The sequence below is a fragment of the Amblyomma maculatum genome, chromosome 9 (genome assembly GCF_055883805.1).
Source record: "Amblyomma maculatum isolate TAMU_Amacu chromosome 9, ASM5588380v1, whole genome shotgun sequence".
Lineage (NCBI taxonomy): Eukaryota > Metazoa > Arthropoda > Arachnida > Ixodida > Ixodidae > Amblyomma > Amblyomma maculatum.
The window spans coordinates 48,852,268-48,871,266 of record NC_139352.1 but is presented as its reverse complement, the minus strand read 5'-3'; the positions used below and the strand labels follow the sequence as shown (position 1 = coordinate 48,871,266).

General features: G+C 44.4%; 1 protein-coding gene across 1 annotated transcript in view; it reads left to right on the top strand.

Annotated features, from left to right (window-relative positions):
• LOC146179013 (uncharacterized) overlaps positions 1-18,999 on the top strand; it is a 449,427-nt gene that overhangs the window by 56,103 nt on the left and 374,325 nt on the right. Inside the window, exon 2 of the mRNA XM_084578711.1 lies at positions 9,317-9,379. The gene's annotated coding sequence lies outside the window, so the exon portion shown is untranslated. The remainder of the gene's footprint in view (positions 1-9,316; positions 9,380-18,999) is intronic.

The window sequence follows — 18,999 nt, the reverse complement described above, 5'->3', positions numbered from 1 at the left end:
CCGTTAATACAATATGCATGTAGGTGCCTCCCCCCCCCCCCCTCGGTCCCCCGAGCTAAGCTATCCTGCACCGTTATTATCATGCTAACCAATTATTGTTATTTCAATCAATCAATCAATCAATTTATTCCAGTTTTCTTTACAAGGAAACTGAGGGCGGCAAGAAAAAAGCAGTCATTACGACCGCTTGACAAGCCTCGCCACCCCTACAAGGAGCCAGTTTTGTAGTGACTGAAAGGGCGAGATTGATATGCACTTGTTGTAACACACGGAAGATTCAAAAGGCAATACACGCGTACACTCAAGACCATCTGGGCACATCTGATACCCAGGAACGAAAAGACAGAAAAAGTGGGAAAAAAAAGAAACACAGTTGCCACACAACACTACAATTCGATACATATTTGCACAAGCACAGTCAATCAATTTAATCAAGGAATGTGTTCCGAATAGCAGCGGAAGACATACTCTGCAACTGGTCATAAAATGGTGTGTTCAAGTATTTGGGGAGTATATATTTTAGTGTGGAAAGACCGTAATTTGTTCTGCATCGCGATAAAGAGTAGGTAGGGCCTTTTCATATCATATACGGGGTTTGGTGTTGTGTAAGTACCACCATGTTAGAAAAGAATGTGTTGTTATCGGCCATTGATTTTTTTATAGAAGGATGCAAACCTGTAGTCAAACTCGACGTGTTGACACTTTTTCTATATCTCTGGTCCCATTTCGGTGCGAATGGGTTGTCAGTGTAGGAGAAATTAGAGAAACTGGAAAACATCATCAGTAGTTCACAAAACTCAATATTTTTCATTACTGCTTTTTTCTCCTTTATGCTTACTAATCGGAGCAGTCGGTGAAACGATTTCAGCACTGGCGTGGTAGAAAGTTTGTTTTGCCGCACTACTATTTTGTTTGTGGTGAAGCCTACCCAATAGCTTCAGTGACATCGATTCTCATCTCAGCAGTTTCCTGGCTGTTGCTTGTAAGGCAGTTTACCCAAGGCGTGGGACAGGCTTGAAAAAAAAAAAAAAAAAAAAGAGCACGAAGTAAGGTCAGCAATACCTGAGGTGTGTATACCCGGTTATTAGCTGCGCTATATAAGGTATGCCCGAAAACATGCAGCTTTGCTTGACTATAATCAATTCAAACTGTCATAACAAATTAACGCCAGGACAAACTAAATGTAACGTTTGTCGAGCATGAGAACCAAAGTAATGTTCAATGCAATATAAACTCGGCGGACCGTGACAAAAGCTCGTGAAAGTGAAATTCACAACCACAGCCGAAATTCTTAACTGTTTACTGAAGGCTTGGTTAAAAGCATTAGGTCGGGCTATGTTTAGGATTAGGTTAATCAACGTTAGGCTAGGTGTAGAAGCAGTAAAATGTACCATAACTTGATGCACGTTAGGTTTAACGATAACTTCAGATCGGCTAGGTTAAAGTGACGGTGAATTAGGTTTTCGAACAAAGACGTCAACCATTAACGGTACATCTAGAGGATGGCGGGCTTCGGCGTAATGAGCAAAAGTTAGCCAATCAGTCCCCATGTGTTACATAGCATTCAGTGTTAACATCAATGTAGGAGCTACAACACTTCCTTTTCCTCACGCAACTGGCAAATGATGTAAAGGGCACATGATGAACAGAAGCATGGACATTCGTGTGTGAAGAGCGTATCATCTTTATAGAGAAAAATAACAGATGAAATGACGACATAGGCCGATAACAGAAGCAGACGAGTTGCGATAGTTCACACCGCACACACCGTTTGTTATATGGCCCGGGAAGAAAGGACTGGCGAGAAGAGTCTTTCCCTTCTTCACGCTCATATCACGTTTCCTATCACTTATTCAAGCAATTAATTTGTTGCTTACCATTAGCGCCGCCTTATTGCCTTACACAACGAGGAACATATAAATGCGCACAGAACAAGCGTCGCTCTATGACAAGAAAAAAAGGGGGCTGGAGTAGAGGAACTGAATGGTCCCTTCTGCGCTTTCTTTTTTTCCCCTTTAGATTGCGGTAAAGGCCTTTGTTTCCTACGCGCACCAACAGCGCCAGTAGCGATATCTCACGTAACGGCCGCAAACCTGGCTTCTTCCTCCTCCTCCTCCTCCTCCTTCAGGTTAAAATGAAGGATGAAGTGCAAGAAGCAAGCCTCGTTCCATTCTTTCTGCAACGCGTGTTCGTTCCTGCATCCCTTTTCGGGAAAGGAGGCCGTTGCTTACCGCGGGAGCCGGCGGTTTGCGAAGGACAAGAAAGGGCAGTGTGCATACGTACATAGTTTGCGAAACAGGCGTTGCTGGGAATTTGGTGAGAGCAAAGGGGAACCGCTTTCTCCCTCTCTCCTGCCTTCCTCCTCCTGAATGCCTTTCCTTTTCTTCCCGTTTTGGGGAAAGGACGTTGTTGTTTCCTGCGGGCGCCAGGCGCGCGGCGCAGCATTCGACGTGAACGACGGCGGCGTCTGCGCTTGCGCCGGCGTCATCCACTACGCCCGCTAGCCGCTTCAACTTTACTTTTCTCCCTTTTTTTTCGAGAAAGAGGGTTTGGCGGCGGGGGCTTTGGTCGTTGTTTATTTCTGGCGGTGCGCCGGCGCGCGCGTTCGCTTGCCGGCGCACACCACTGCTGCTGCTGCTGCCTTATTACCACCTCCTCTTTTATACTTACCCTCTTCGCTTCCTTCGCTCGCGGCGTACGCTTGGTGGAACGGAAAGCAACGACGCCGATTGGTCGCTTCAAAGCAGGGGTTGGGGGGAAGGAAGAGGGAACGCGTCATTCTCATTGGTCCGGGCGCGCCATCTTGTTTTGTTCCGAGGCGTCGCGATTGGCGGAAGAAAAAAAGCTGCCTCTTCGAAATCATTTTTCCTTCCCTTTATTTTTCTTTCCGACTCGTATCCTCGGCTTTCTTTTTCTTTTCTGTCCTTTTATTTTGTATCAGAGAAACGTACTTTTCCTTTTCGCGTTGTTGTTTTTGTTTTGCCAGCGTGCAGGGTGGAGTTTGTGTTTTGCTTTTGTGTCACCGGTCGTCGTCGTCGTCTCGCCTCTATTTATTCGGCGCAGCTCGAAGCTGGCAGGCGCAGGCACTTCGATTGGATCGGCGAATCGAGGTACACGCCTTGGCCGATTTGCATAGCACGTCTCTCCGTCGCCAGATGCTTGCCCAGAGAAAGGAAGGCAGTTTGGAACGCGACCTGCCGTTTAGCTCTGTCTTTCGTCTCCTTTCGTCGTTCTCTTTCTTCCTCGGTCGGTCGATCCTTCCTTCCTTAAGCATTTTATTTTCCATTGGATCCGTTCCGGCGCTTTCAAAATGCGACCTAAGCTTGTTTCATTTGTCCGAGCAGCTTGCATTTTTTTAGAGCCTGAAAGTGTCAGATTGAGGTTTAGTGTAACGGCATACAGTTTTTCAAGATGAAAGATCGTGGTACTTTATTTTTCTTTGCTGACTGGAAAAGGTATAGTATACAATGGATATGTCACCCCTTTTGTTTCCCATCTTTTCTCGAAATGTCCCGACCTGGTCTACAGACGCTGAAATCACTTATGCAGGCAGGCTCGCTTTTCCTGGATGTATCCTTCCATACTCGTGCTGCTGTATACCTTCTTTATTATTATTTTTTGTTTTCCAAAAAGCTAGGAATCATTTGGTTGCGCTTGAGTGAACCTATTACGCCGGTTGCGGCTTACGAGGTAGGGAACCAGGCAAGTTTGTAATAATTAAGAGGAATGAAGATCTGTTAAATATTACAGCAATGTTTTTAACGTAATTACTGCTCACTGAGCGGCGATAGATTGCGGACGCACATTAAACATATTCAAACTTCTTTGCTTTCGAATGGGTTGAACTTTGCGTAGGAATTTTAATGAGAACTATGTAACCATTTCCTTTGGTTATTCTGCAGTATGCGATAAAAATTCAGTTTTTCATTTCCGGGAGCGTTCGTTGACCTTGACCATCTACGTCTACGATTTTTCTCCACCCATTACGACTGTTACTCTGCCACTACTACTACTACTACTACTACTACTACTACTACTACTACTACTACTACTACTACTACTACTACTACTACTACTACTACTACTACTGCTACTACTACTATTACTACTACTGCTACTACTACTACTACTACTACTACTACTACTATTACTACTATTACTACTACTGCTACTACTACTACTACTACTACTACTACTACTACTACTACTACTACTACTACTACTACTACTACTACTACTAATAATAATAATAATAATAATAATAATAATAATAATAATAATAATAATAATAATAATAATAATAATAATAATAATAATAATAATAATAATAATAATATCTCGTATTCTTACATATTTTTACTACGTTCTTTAAGGCTTACCTAAATATTTAATGCGGAAAAGTTCTCGCTGCAACTGATTAATTAAAGCGATTACATACCTTCAAAAGTACAGCGCAAGTTTTACAATAATAGTGGGTGAATTCAATTTGGCATTGTTTTGCCTTACATATCATCCAGAGGTCACGTACTCTACAAAGCGCCGTTGTCTATTGTTCATTGCGGATTCACCTGACCCCAAGCATTGGGCCCTTCCTCGGCGACGTTACTGCGGCGTTCAGGTGTCCATTAGAAGCTACCGAACGACTGTGTTGCAGAAATGCGGACCTCTTAGTTGGCTGCCTATCGCAGTCAATGTTTAGCTGGTGCATGAGACGAGTGACGAATGTGGGGAACCGCTACTTTGTGATTTCATCATCATCATCAGCCTGATTATACCCACTGCAGGGCGAAGGCCTCTCCCATATTTCTCCACTTAACCCGGTTCTGTGCTAGCTGCATCCACTTGACCCCTGCGAACTTCTTAATCTCATCCGCCCACCTAACTTTCTGCCGCCCCCTGCTACGCTTTCCTTCCCTTGGAATCCAGTTTGTTACCCTCAGTGACCATCGGTTATCCTCTCTTCGCACTACATGTCCTGCCCATGTCCATTTCTTCTTCTTAATTTCCACTAGAATGTCGGTAACTTGAGTTATTTCTCTGACCCACTCTGCACGCTTTCTATCTCTTAATGTTACCCCTACCATTTTTCGTTCCATAGCCCTCTGGAACGATTTATCTTATCTTAAATTTAAGATTTATCTTATCTTAAATTTATCTTCGTGAAATAGGGCCCCAGCTCAGTCCATGAAGATATCGCACCAGGCAGTCTATGGAACATTATCCTTTTTATCACGCTATTTTCCATAGCATATCGCTCTATGGTTTTAATGGCACAGTTGAAAACGGTGTGTCACATATAAGTGGGTATTTTTTGCGCGTAGAATAGCCATATGTATACTAGAAACAGGTGACTATTAAAGATTTCTTCGGGCCTAATGATGCGTACATTCTTGATTACATCGAGCTGGCTTTGACAATTGTCGGAATGACGGTATTAATCTGTAGAATGAAGTGAACTATAATTGGAATTGTCGCAAGAAAAAAAAACACTATCTCTGCACAACTAACAATATGCAAAGGTGTCCTCGAAATAATAATTCTTTTACAGAGATAAATGACTAGCATACCGTATAGGGTGAATTATGTAGTGCTTCTAAACTTTAAGCATACACTGTGTGCAAAGCTCGCGCTAGAACACAGTTTTGTTGTTCTAATGCCTGATGGCATTTGGGATCCTGCAATCTTTTGGCACCTCGTTAACTCTGAATGACGTAACACGATCGATCATGGCAACCTCGGCGATAAACAGAAAAATGGTCGTGGAAAGTCGTAGGTAGCACGGAATTCGATTCTGTTTTTTTCCGATCAGCCTTTCTGTCCCCAAAAGTAGCACAACCACCAACGGCTCAAAATTCATGACATTTGAGAATTTTCTTCAGTACTCCTGCAGCTGAAATTAAAACAATCGTGAATTTGTGATGGCACCGCGAAAGATTTCTTGGCGTCGTTACGCTGAATCTCTAGGTCGCCTTCTTGCTGAATTATATAGTTTTTTTTTTTCACGCGACAGCTTTAAAAGGCCCTGTTTTGTAAAACTCTGGCGTTGACGTGGTTGGAGCCAGCGCTGCGCGCGATATATCCCGAGCATGCACGCGTACCTCTGGCTGGTGACAATTGGCAGTCGAGATGGCGCCATGCACTAATTGCTCGGCCGCTTGCGTGACGTCAGGAGGCCGAGTTGGGAGACGAGCTTGTGCTTTCAGACGGACGCTTTAGCCCCCAGCACACGTATAGCCCAAACCACCAAGCCACCCGTTGTCGCTGACCATCTTCTCTATCCCTCCAAATGTGGGGAAGAGATTTCCAGTTCCCCACATTTTCACCCGCTAGCTGTGACAGGTGGCATGGTATAGAGCTTATTCACGTGACGTCATTGCAGCTTTACTGGCAACCATGGCACGCACAACGCAACATCGGCGAGGGGAAAGAAAGAGAGAGACAGAGACCCTACGGCGAATCATAACATGGCGCCTGTGAAATCTGAGCTCTGGTTGGACGGCGTTGCAAGTGGCGTCTCATGGGGCCGACAAATGAACGGCGCGCAGCAGTGCGGACGCCGGAAGACCGGCGCCGACGCGTCGGAACATATTTTTGTGTGCTTTTAGTTCCGAACCACCCAAAGTTATGGCGTCTCCAGAATACAGGGTTGCCACATCTGCCACCTGTAAACCTGATAGTGAATAGTGTCTATACGCCAACTACGCTTTCGGCGACTACGACGCGTATTCCATGAATGGGCTGCTTACGGCTGCGCTCTCAAACAGGCACGTGTTAAGCGACTAGTGAATTATCCGCATTAAGGGCCGGAAGGAAGACTGAATTAGTTAACGCTGTCGCATCGTACCCTTAAAGGAAATGTACCCTAATTTAATTTTCTAGTAGCGAACCCAGCCGTGGTGGTGCAGTGGTTATAATGCCCGAATACTGTGCCGGAGTACCCGGGTTCGATCCCGACCTCTGGCGACTGCGTTTCGATGGAGGCGAAACGAAGAGGCGTCCGTGTGCTGTTGGCCGTCAGTGCACGTTAAAGATTCCCAGGTGGTCGGAACTACTCCGGCACCCTCCACTACGGCGCCCTTTTCTCTCTTTCCCTTTTCATCCCCACCCTTCTTCCTATCTATAATCCATTTTATATATTTTTTTTAACATATGTGAAATTGTGAATGATAAATAACCAAGATAAACAAGATAAATAACCAAGTTTTGCTTAATAGAATTATTGCTCTTCCAAAGTAAAACATCTGGCATACAAATATCACATTATTAGGTACAACACTCCTGCATGCCAAGTTTGTGCATTGATTAATCTAAAGTTAAGTTCTCGCGTGTGTCTATGCTGCGCTGAATACCCTGTTATTATGTTTGAAAGTTACCAGGATTCGATCTGAGAGCTCTCGTATTTGTGTTCACTTCGTGGCCATTAAATGAGAGGAAAGTAACTAAGAAGCGCAAAAATAAAAACAGCTTGGAGCAATTAGTAAGGCGTTTCTTGCAAAGGCTGACGCAGGAAAAGCTGTCACGGTAGAGAAGAGGACAGGACACGTGTACGCATTTGCTATAAAACACATTTTATAAGTGTGGTCAGTCACCCTGCCATCAGCTGTCCCAAAATATTGTTACCTTTCTCTTCACTCAACAAAGAACAACTCTAGTTTTCGTATTATGCGCTGGAAATGTGTCATTTTGCAAGAGTACTGAACGGCATCAGTTGCATATAGGCACATTCCTTTCTTGATGACGCTCCAGAAGCACTCCTGGATTCCTTACATAACATGGCTTCATGGAACTAGGTAGCCCAAAAATTACTGTTTACTGCTTGGCAGGCGCCTTGAATGTCCACTGCACGACAATTGAGAACCACGTAATCTGAAAACTTTTGACGTTATGTGTACGCTGTACGCAGGGTCTTCAAAGCTGTTATACCTAATTACCATCGTTATCGTCGCCACTACAACGAAGTCAGCAACTTTCTCAACACTTTTTTTTTTTTTTTTTTTCACTCTTGCTGGCTCTGGCAGGTGGTAGCTGGCAACTGACACGGCTGTGTGCTCGTATAGTTGTGTGACGTCATGTGAACGCGTGACATGACCGGTTTGGCTGGCAGGGGCTATTAACTCGAGCTTATCAATTTAGACTGGTAGGTGAGAGGAATCGAACCTTCCAACCAGTTGCATTCCGTGCTACCACTAGGCCACGCAGGTTCGTTAATTCGGATTGGTTAAAATGTGCTTTACGTCAACAGTCAGTTGGCTTTTCACGTAATCTGGTAGCTTACAACTGGGGGGCTAAATCGTAAGTCCGCTATACGTAGTGCCATGGACAGGGGCACACTATTTTTTTTTCAGTTATTTTCCGAAGCGCCACAGTATTTATGGGATACCGGCTGCACAAACCATTGGTCCAATATTGGCGCTGCATTGACAATATCCGACTCATTGGACCAGTGCATAGCCAACACAATACCAAATTACCAATATTGGGCCAATTTGGGCCCATAGTCATACCCAGTTGTGAATTTGACGGTTCCAAACGAGGATTCAAAGTGGCACTATATGGATGGGAGTGGTCAACGCCGTCCCGTCATACCCTTAAAGGCGAAGCTTCAGCGTTCTTCTTCTTCTTCTCCCTCGTTATAATGGCACATACCCACAGTGGGGAATTGGCCACAATTCGTTGTAGGTCGCATAATATAATCGATAATGTCGATTTGACTGTATGATAGATAACCTAATGATTAGGAGTTAGTGTTGCTGAAATATGTTGAAATTTTGAGGCGATAGTAATAAAAAACAATGAAAAAAAAAAGGATTAAAATTGTAATAATAAAGAGAAAAAAAAATAGAGTACCGTTCAGACAGATTAGCGCTAACACACAAATCTTCCAGTAGCAATATTATAATTATGAAGTAACTTACACATCGGATTTAGGGCATACCCTTTGACGGTTGCACCAAAGGAGAGGAGGACAGGAAATGGGTAAATGGCAATCCTAGGCGAGCAAGAGGTATTTCTAAATAATTTCTTCTCTGAGTAGCATACCTGCGGCAGGAGCTTCCCTAATTTTTGGTTTTCTTCCTCCTTCGTTAAAACCTGACCAGGGCTGTCAGCCATTTTTCGTCGCCTTCCTTTTCCATGCTGTCCTAATTTATCGGAAGATGCGCGAAGATTTGTTTACTGCAGCTTGAGAGTCACCTTCAAAAACTTGTAACATTGTTCTGCCGCGTACTTTTCCTTAACTATACGTGGCAAAAGTGTGCGTGTCTGGCGGCGGGCAAAGCAATATACTCTGTCTGACTTTTATTTCTTTCTCTCTCAGGGGAACACCAAGAGAGCTTCGCCATGGCTGACGACTGGCCCTTCGCATCGCTGACGTAAGCAGGTGAGTTCAAGGCTCTCACTTGCGGGGGTGACTGTATAGGTAGGATCATCTCTTGACGTAAGAGCAAAGGTGGATGAATGTGTGTACATATACATTTTGAAACTGCTCTATTTCTTTTTTTTTTTTTCACTCAGTCGTCTTCTATTCTTGTTATCACGTCCACTAAAAAAAGTTACAACAAATTCACTTAATTGTTGTCTGAAGATCAGAGTCGCCTCCAAAAATAGGAAAAGTGATTTCGCGGAAAGCTATTCAAGTCCGCATCTTGGACGTACTACTGTATCTGCTAAGAAGCTCTTCTTCCGCCTTCGGAACCATGCATTTGAGTTGCTCCCGCACGCACCATGTCGGTCGCTATAACCCGGAGAACTGCGTCATGGGCTCTTCGGTAGCCCGAAGATATGTCGCGACAGCTACAGCAACTGACGCGTCTGTTGAGTGTGCGTGTATGCGCGAGTGAGTGAGTGAGTGAGTGAGTGAGTGAGTGAGTGAGTGAGTGAGTGAGTGAGTGAGTGAGTGAGTGAGTGAGTGAGTGAGTGAGTGAGTGAGTGAGTGAGTGAGTGAGTGAGTGAGTGAGTGAGTGAGTGAGTGAGCGAGTGAGTGAGTGAGTGAGTGAGTGAGTGAAGACGGGTGCTGCTTGCTTGTCTGAAGAAAAAAAAAAGTGCTGCCTTGACCTCTTTGAGTCATTGCCTTCAGCGGAAGAAAAGCGCTAGGGCTGCTTGGATCAAAATCCTATTACGCCTTATCCAGCGGAGATTGTCAGGCGGCACTAAGTACGCTCACGAATGACGAATGTGTGCTCTCGCATAAGCTGAACTGCCTTCTCCAAATATGCGAAATAATATACTTAAACCAAAGCGAGCTCCGTTTTGTCCGTTACCACCATGTCCGTTACTCTGCACTGGCTCAACATTCCTCTGACCACGCAGTTACTATCACTATAGCAGAACAATTCCAAGCCGATTACTACCATGAGGGATTTTAGCTCAATATATAGTAGCTGCACAATAGAAGCTGCTGCAATTATTTACAAGTAGATGCGCTACTAAAGCTAATTTTACTGCTATCGGTACTAATATTTGTGAGTGCAAGTCTATGGCCCCGGCTTCCAAGCTTGAGCAGCCGATATCTGCCCACAAAGTGCACTTAGCCCATAAATTCTGTCGCCGCTTAAGCGCTCTTCATATTATGCGTTGTCTGCCTTGTATACTAACTAGGAACCCATGAATAATTCAAGCAGGCGGTTTAGCTCCGCGCTGTACCAAGGCTGTGAAGGAATAGAGCCAGAGCGCATGAATATCACTGTAAGCGCTGTGTCAGTGGTCGGTGTCGACGGCACGCATGAACTTCCGCTTCAAAGTCCTAAGTTCTCAGAACGACTATATACTGTACCTCACGCTCCGCATACTGAAAAGTTATTCTGGTCTTTCAAACCTTTGCTCACGCTTACGCATAGCTGTTTACTATTTTCGTTTTTATTTTCGTGACGTGGTCATTTGTCTTATTTCCTGTCAAAGGCCGGCATTTAACCAAAAATGAGAATTGCAAAAAAAGAAAAAAAGGCGTCTAAAAGAAATAAACGCAGGCACCAGCAAAATTCGACGTCACTGAAGCGACCGAGTACTGGACCGTTCAACCATGACTTCACGGTTGAGGCGAAATCGGGAGAGAAAGATTCAGCTTAGCAACGTCAAGAAAAAAAGCGGGATAGCCTAGATAAACGAGAAAAAAAAAAAGAAAATGAGACGTGTAAGGACAGAAGAATGGTAGCGAGAGTCGTTCATATAAGAGAAAAGGTGGTTTGGGATGTAAGGGGAACCACTGAGGAGGAGGCGGAGTTTAGGGAAGAAAGGATAGGGAAAACATTCCGCCCTTTCTTTCCATGACCAGGCATAACGGCTATGAAGAGAGGGAAAGCCTCACCTGACAGGGGTAATAACTTGCCTTAGTGCTTTGGACTCAAAGAAGCACCTTCTTTTGGGTGAGGCGAGGGGAAAAGGAGGGAGCCGAGGAATGTGAAAGGGGAAAGAGGGGCGGCCATCGCCTTCATCCGATTCGGCGACAGTTGCACCCTACCGCGGAATTCTTGCCAACTTGCAACTAGTTGGCGGCTGCGCATTCAACTGGTGGCCGACGTTGCGTGCGCACAGCTACCGGCAGGCTTCACCACTGCGGGGACATCCTTGCCTTCGTGTCGCATGTCGCCCTCGCATAAGAACCCCAGTTCAGGGAATTTCGGACGTCTGTCGCGAAGCCAGTGAGAGATTGCGATTTGCACCTTTTAACTTGAACATGTCTCTGCCGTTAAGGTACATACGTTCAGCTTCCACTTACTTCCCTTTCTTGCTTCTTGCTTTTGTGGATTTCCGACGTCTACGTCTGTTGCGCGGTAGTCCCCATCCAGAAGAACCTGCTTCTTTCTTGAACAGTTGCAATGAGTGCGGTGGTCATCACTAGTTCGCTCGGAATTTGTTACATTCAGAGCATCCGCGTTCGCGATAGTATATCTGATGTCATAACCTATGTGCTTATCTTCCCTTTGAGATAAACTGGTGAGGGCGCAATGCAGATATGGAACTTCGACGCTGTAGTCTTGCTAATTTTAGCCGCGTTGATTCTCATGGAAAACGGTTAGAAGCAAGTCTCTGGTCCCATGTGGGCTGCAACGCCAGCAGCAGGACTTTGGGCCGTCGACAGGTGATCGATGGCAACTTTGGACACATTGCTTAAGTGCGCGTGCACGCTTAATCGCGACATTTCTCGGCCATGAAAAACTGCTCAGAGCTGTATCCCTGCAACAACATTTCGCAAGATCCGACGTAACCAAGCTTTGTGGCAATTGCCGAGTGGAGACTTGAAAAAAAAAAAAGAAAAAACGATTGGAAAGTTGATAGCGTGTGTTCTGCAAGGCTCCTTGGCTGTGATGGACCATGTGGACAGTGTGTGTGATTCTTCCTGGACTTTTCATCTACTGCAGGTCGTTCGGCGATTACTGGGATGTTCTTCAGGTGGGTCAGGCTTTCTCTTTTTTTTTTTTTGCATTTCATCTTCGAGGTGTACGTTTTCAGTTAGTTCAATTAAATCTAAACACAGCATATACATATGTCTTGTAATCGCCAGTAGCGACATTTTAATCACTATATCTACTTCAACTTCCGACTCCAGGGAGTGTGCTGTTATTTTGTAGATTTTACGCTGTCTGTAGAAGCCTGGACATTCTGTGCGCTTCAGTGTTCTAACCTCCATAATAAAGTGAGTTTAACGTAACCTTCAGGCATATAATTCGAAAAGGGGAGCACTATTGTTGAGCCAAACTAGCTCTCGGTTCCCAGCGGCTCGTGATAGTGATAATTAAATATATTTTATGTGCGCATGGCCGTGTCATGAAAAGGTCGGCGACTAGCTTAATTGAGAGCGTAGTGTGGTTCAATTAAGCTAGGGTCGTTTTTTACAACTTGATCACGGAAGCGAACACTGCAATACCCTTCGATTTTGAGGGAAAAAAAGAACTCTCAAAATGACTACGCTTTCAACAATTCGATTCTGCTTCTCCTTCAATTTTTCGCTTTTTATCGCCGAATATTGAAGTGATTCTGTATGTTCCGTCAGGAGCAACAGCGCAAGGCGCCCGTGTGCTGTGCGTTGTCAGTGCACATTGAAGAACTCCAGGTGGTCACAATTTCCGGAGCCCTCCACTACGGCGTCTCCCATACCATATCTCGGGTTCCGCGCATAGATTTTCACGTGTTTGAGGCAGGCACCCGTGTATTTTTTTATGAAGCAAAATTGAGAACATATATTTGCCTGGCGTTGGCATTTCTGGGGAGCCAAGAAAAGGATATGAGAAATATAATGACTTTCCCGCCTTTCCAATGACACAACAGGCTAGTATATAAGTCATATTCCTGTTGCGTGTTATGTGTTCTTTTGTAAATGAGTCGCGATTAACGGGACTATATACGATACGGACACATGGCATTTGAGAAATTTGGTGGTTGTTAACACTGGTCTCGAGAGACATCTCGGTGATCAAATTATTGCAACAATTCACAATTATTTCTTACCGACCGGTAATAAGTTAAGAAAAATATTGCTTGAAGTGATCCTAAACTGTTATTCAAACGTACAATTACTAGCGACATTCAATTGCGAACCGACAGCCACAATGTAAACAAAGGAAGCCTGCTTTCCCGGCCTCCTAGTTGGTCGAGGTATATACATATCATGCCCGCTTTGAATAGACCTAACCTGACGACCTTTTTCTCTAGAAATGTTTTCGCCCGCATTCAGCCGTCCGCGTTATATTGAACACACGGCTGCTTTTTCTTTCTCACTGGTTTACACGCGCGGCCCGTTCTCTTCGTTTCCTCGGTCTCAGACTCCGAGAAACAGGTGCAACACATCATAGTCGCTGACAACAGATGCTAGCTTGGAAATAACCTTGCCCGTCTAGTTGTTTACTGTGCCTGCGTCTGGGGGGCGGCTAGACGGTCGGTATGTTGCCGGCTCCCGCGGCGGCATGGATCCGAGAGTCACAATGCGTTTGCCGTCTCAGTTTGTTCCTTTCGTAATTTATTGTTTTCTTTTTGTAGCGGCGCGTGTTCTCAGTTTTTTAGTGTCACGCACATGTTTTCTTGCCGAAGAAAAGAGCGAGGAGCTCTGTTCTTTTTTTTTTTTTTTTTCCTGCACTTCCTTCTTTAATGTCACAACGACGCGACGCTATTTTTCAGCTTAGGCGCTTTAACGTAAAAGGTAATCCAATTATCTTGGAAACTATTGCAAATTACATGAGTGCTCATATTATTGATAATTATCTGTCATTTTCATTTCATTGCAACGCTTAGGCTAGCCGACCTAAATGCAAGCACATGGACTCTATACGTATTCACATGTACTTCTGGTTAATGACAAACAGAGATCTGACTAAGTGAGTGAAATGGGCTGTGTCTTTTGTGAGCTGCTTTTTCAGTCCCTGGCCCCGCAGTCTAACTCGAAAACCTTTCGAACTACATCACTATACTAATCTTATGCATGGTTTGATACATAGTTATTGTTGTCAGCCTAGTTAATCAGACGCCTTGCGCTGCTCCCTCATTGCTTGTACGTCACGTGGCAGACGGTCGACTGCATTGTTAGAGCACGGCACGTGGCCTTAGATATCAGGTTACCGCACGTTAGCTTCTGCTGAGCATGTTTTCCCGCCATCTCGTCAAGCTGACAACGCTCAAAGCCAAAGGAGATGATAAAAATAGAACACACAAAAAAGCGAGCAAGTCTTTGTAAACGCATCACTAAAAAGCCAGAACAACATGACAACACCTCACGCGACCAGCTGCTTCTTCTTCGACGGAGAAAGAATATGTTGTTCCTCCTTTATCCTGATTTCTTTTTATTATTATTAAATCTTGTGCTGGTATAGTTTTGGAAAGTTCGCTTTATCTCAGACCATTGAAGTATATGCGGATGTACCTTTTGTGCTCGTGTATGCGCAAGAGATGCTTTCAGCGTTTCCAGCGCCTCTTCTAGTTTGATTCATGTTTATTGCTAGTTGCCCGCGGTTGTTGTTGTTGTTGACTGCTATACGTCAGCGCTCAGCGCGCTCGACCGCAAGTTTCAGACGCTGCGCTCGGGCTGTATTGAAACAGACGCGCCTCGTGCAACGTGTCGTTGTTTGCGGCCCGCTTCGTCGTCGCTTCATTGTTTTAGTTAACTAGGCAGTGGCTGTGGATTTGACTGGCGCTTGGAGGACACAATGTCGTTGTGAACAGTAAGCTACTTGCATGCCTTGCTAGGACTGCGTTATTTAGTTGCTTTTTTCGCCCGGAACTTTATCTCCTAGAAACGAACTTCAGACTACAGGACCCTCTGAACATATGATCGGTAAGAATTTTTTTTTCGTAGTTTATCTTTAGTGAGCAGCGAATTTTCAAATCAAGTTGAATAGTTTGGGCTGCGTTGTATCGGTCTGTATACATTTCCAGCATAGGCGGCGTTCTGCTCCACATTTTGAAACATCGATATGAAAAGCTTCTTTTCTTTTTCTTTTTTTATTACAATATCCGCATCTTCGTGCAGCACCATAGTAAGAAAAAGAGATGGAAAGGGTTACGAAGCACAAGAGGTCAAGAGTACGTGAACGCTTGCAAAATTTTTCAGACAGTTCGTATACAGTCTATAGATTTCTGTCAGTAAGGTCTGCATATTTAATGTCGCGCGCTCTTCTTGGATTGTTTTCTATAGGCTATCTATAGAGAGGCTGTAAATTATCCATAGAAGAGAGGAAATGAAGTCTGATTAGACTTTAGTCTGGGGCTGTGGATAGTGCATAGATTCTATAGATAGGAAATGAGTGTTTTTCTTTATTTCAACTAAAAGGCCCCGATAACAGTACGTTGAACCCAAGATTTCAAATTCAGTTTTAACAAAAAAAAAGACAGTATTTTTGGCATGCGAGACCCTTTATCTAAAGTTACGTTAAGTCAAAGCTGAATATTACCTGAGTAGCAAAGCCAGGGGCTAAATGTGAAACTGGTATTATCGGCTAAGCAGAGCGGTTGTGCGATTTCAGGTGTTCGTTAGACCTGATAATTTACACATCCCTGCAGACTGGAAAGCGCTTCCAACTCGTTGCTGCCTGCTAGCTAAGCACTACTTGTCTACTGTCAAAACCAGATAATGATTAGACATCCTAGTAAAATTCCTCTGGCGTTTTCGTCGACCGGTCGTCTATTTTAACCTACGTTGCTTATTTAATGATGGCAGCAGTTGCTTGTACAAGCAGGACTCTAAACGCTGTCTTATTTTACGCTAATCACTGCAAAATAACTAAATTCCGACAGAAACATCGAGAGGGACTCGAAGCGCCTTTCCGCAACAAAGCATTGTGGCATTAAATCACCGGCAAAACTCTGTAATGCAATCGTCAAAAAAGAACATTCGCCAGAAAAAAAAAAAAGCCATTTTTCGGTTTTCAAATATGCGCCAAGAAATCTGTCAATTTTGGGGGAAAAAAAATTTAAAAAAAAAGGAAAGGTCTGGATCCTATCATTAGGTTGTCTGTGGATGAAGTGAGATGAAGAGGTCTAAAAAATTTGGTCTGTGGATAATCTATAGACTGTCTGCAGACGGTAGCAATAGGTCTAATTAATGGTAATGGTGTGTATGAAAACGTTATAGTACATTCCAATAAGGGTTTAGCAAGCTACGAAAGTAAACAACCATTGAAGAAACGAGGGAATTATAGCGGACTTTTCACGAAGGCAATGAAAATAAATCATGAGATATAAGGCGCGGCAATATCATGTGGCCGTTCGTTTCACGGTCACACTCTTATGCACACCCTTTCCTTGTCTTACTGGCATTGATGGTACTAATTGTGATAAGCTGGTAATTGTAGCCTACCAGTCTTACACGCTGATAGAGTGCAATGGTATATACTGGTCCGGCAATGTAGGTATACACACGTGACACTTGACATAATTTAGACCGCGCGCTACCGGGATGATTGTTCTTGCAAAAAACATCAAGCTTGCACACTGCATTTCAGCATTTCTGCAGCGTCTTCAAGATCGTTATTCTGAGGAGCACCACACTGTTTCTTGTAGCATCTAGGCTGCAGTGCCTAACGAGGCACTGAATCACAATTTTTAGCCCATTCTTTTTGTGCGAGAACTCGATGCCATGACAGCCCTGCACGGAGTTTGTACAATGCCTTTTGCGCGCTTTGCTTCTCTGAATAAAAAGGAAAGTGCGTACGCTGTTCCAGTGAAGTGTAAAGTCTGTAATATATACCGATGCTCTGCGAATGGGTAAATATCAAGTTTGATAGCTTGATGTTGCTTCCGAGCTTTGGCACTAAAGTATTCGTTGCGCTTGTCAATGCTGGAGGCCCCCATTTCGGTAAAGAAGGAATTTTAAACTGCTAATGGACTGTATTGTCTATACAGGCATGGAAAATGCATTGGCAGCGACGTGGCGTGCTGTAATTTGATAATTCGCGTCAATTTGGACTCCCAGACTACTTTTTTTAACACCACCCTTTTGTGCGCCGCTTATTGAGCAAGCGAGGGCTTCGCTAATGTCACCGCAAGAATACATGACGCCATATTAGGGAGCAATTTCTCCTACTATGCGCACTCTGAAAATTTTTACACCTTTAAGGGTGTTAATTCCTTGTCCCAGCGCTCATTGTCCCCTTGTCCCTATGACCCTTGTCCCAGGGTTCATTGACACCTTTTAAGGGTGGTAATGAACACACTACAAATAAAGGTGTTCCTAAACACCTTTTTTTTTTTGGCAACGGGCGTATTGTCTCCAAACACACCTACAATGGTGTGAAGCACCTTCACACCCTTTTTTATGTGCCCACCGCGGGTATGTGGTCTCAAAATGAAGACGTCAGTTTCACCTTTATTTTTCATTACCTTCATTGGAGCATAAAGGTCAGAAATTACGTAGTGCTGGTGCAGCAACAATGTATAGCACGTAAATACCACTTCCAAAGAGCCAAAATAGTTATAATGCCGCCTGATCACAGGCTGCAGCCTAAGGTTTTGCTATAGGCGTGAGAAGCTACGACCATCTATGCTGTGCTGTGGAATCTGTTTCTTCGGGAATCTGAGGTCTGGTTCGCTTTGTTCTCGAATAACACACAACAAGCTTGTATCAGCCCATGACGATTGTTTCCTTTGAGATGGGAAGATTACACGAATCTGATCTACCGGGGTCCTTTGATCAAGAGTCTGACGCGCATGCTACCCTTATAGGCTACGTAGGCGCATTCATAATACGTATAGATAAGAGAGCGACAGCCGTGACGGCCGCGCTCATGTCACGATACGTGAAGGGGGTAATTGCGCGGGCGTTTATATCGTTTTAAACTAAAATTCTCGGTACCATTGTGTAATGTACGGCGACAATAACCTCAAAATGGAAACACTTTCTCGCAGCTTTTAACCCCTGCAGCGTCAACTTAGATGAGCATCATTGCCTCGTCAACTGCGCTTCCATCCGTTCATTCTAATTCATGAGTTCGATCACATGTCTCAGCCACTTGAACGGTTTCCCGTCACCCTTCCTGTATTCTCTTGTTGCTTTGTCTCTCCGTCATAACCGGTTTTCTATTCAGACGTAAAACTCAACGCACTTTCCTATACTCAGCTCCGAACCTATTCTTCCAGCAGAAAGATGTGCCAGTTAATATACCCGGCCAAACAAAGGCCCTTGCAGCTGCCTCGTCCCATGCCCGTGCAAAGGCACGCATCGTAAACAGGCCACAATGCAGGGTATTCCGCTCCGCACACTCTGAAGTCTGTAAACACCAACAAGACTCCCCCGAAAAGAACCGTTATGGCGTGTGGGCGCCTCTGACCGGTTTTCTGACCCGGAGTTTCGGAACTAGCGGAACGGGTTTCTAGTTTGTTTTCTTTTTTTTTTTTTGTGTGTGTGTGTGTGTGTGTGTGTATGTGTTCGCTCCAGGCTCACGCGGACGCCATGTTCCCCTTAATAATATCATCTGTACTGTTATTGACGAGCAACAAGAAGTTAGAGCGCGAAAGAACTCCCGGTTGAAGTCTATTGTATGGTTTGTTGCAGCGAAGTGGCCTCCCCTTCTTTTCCGC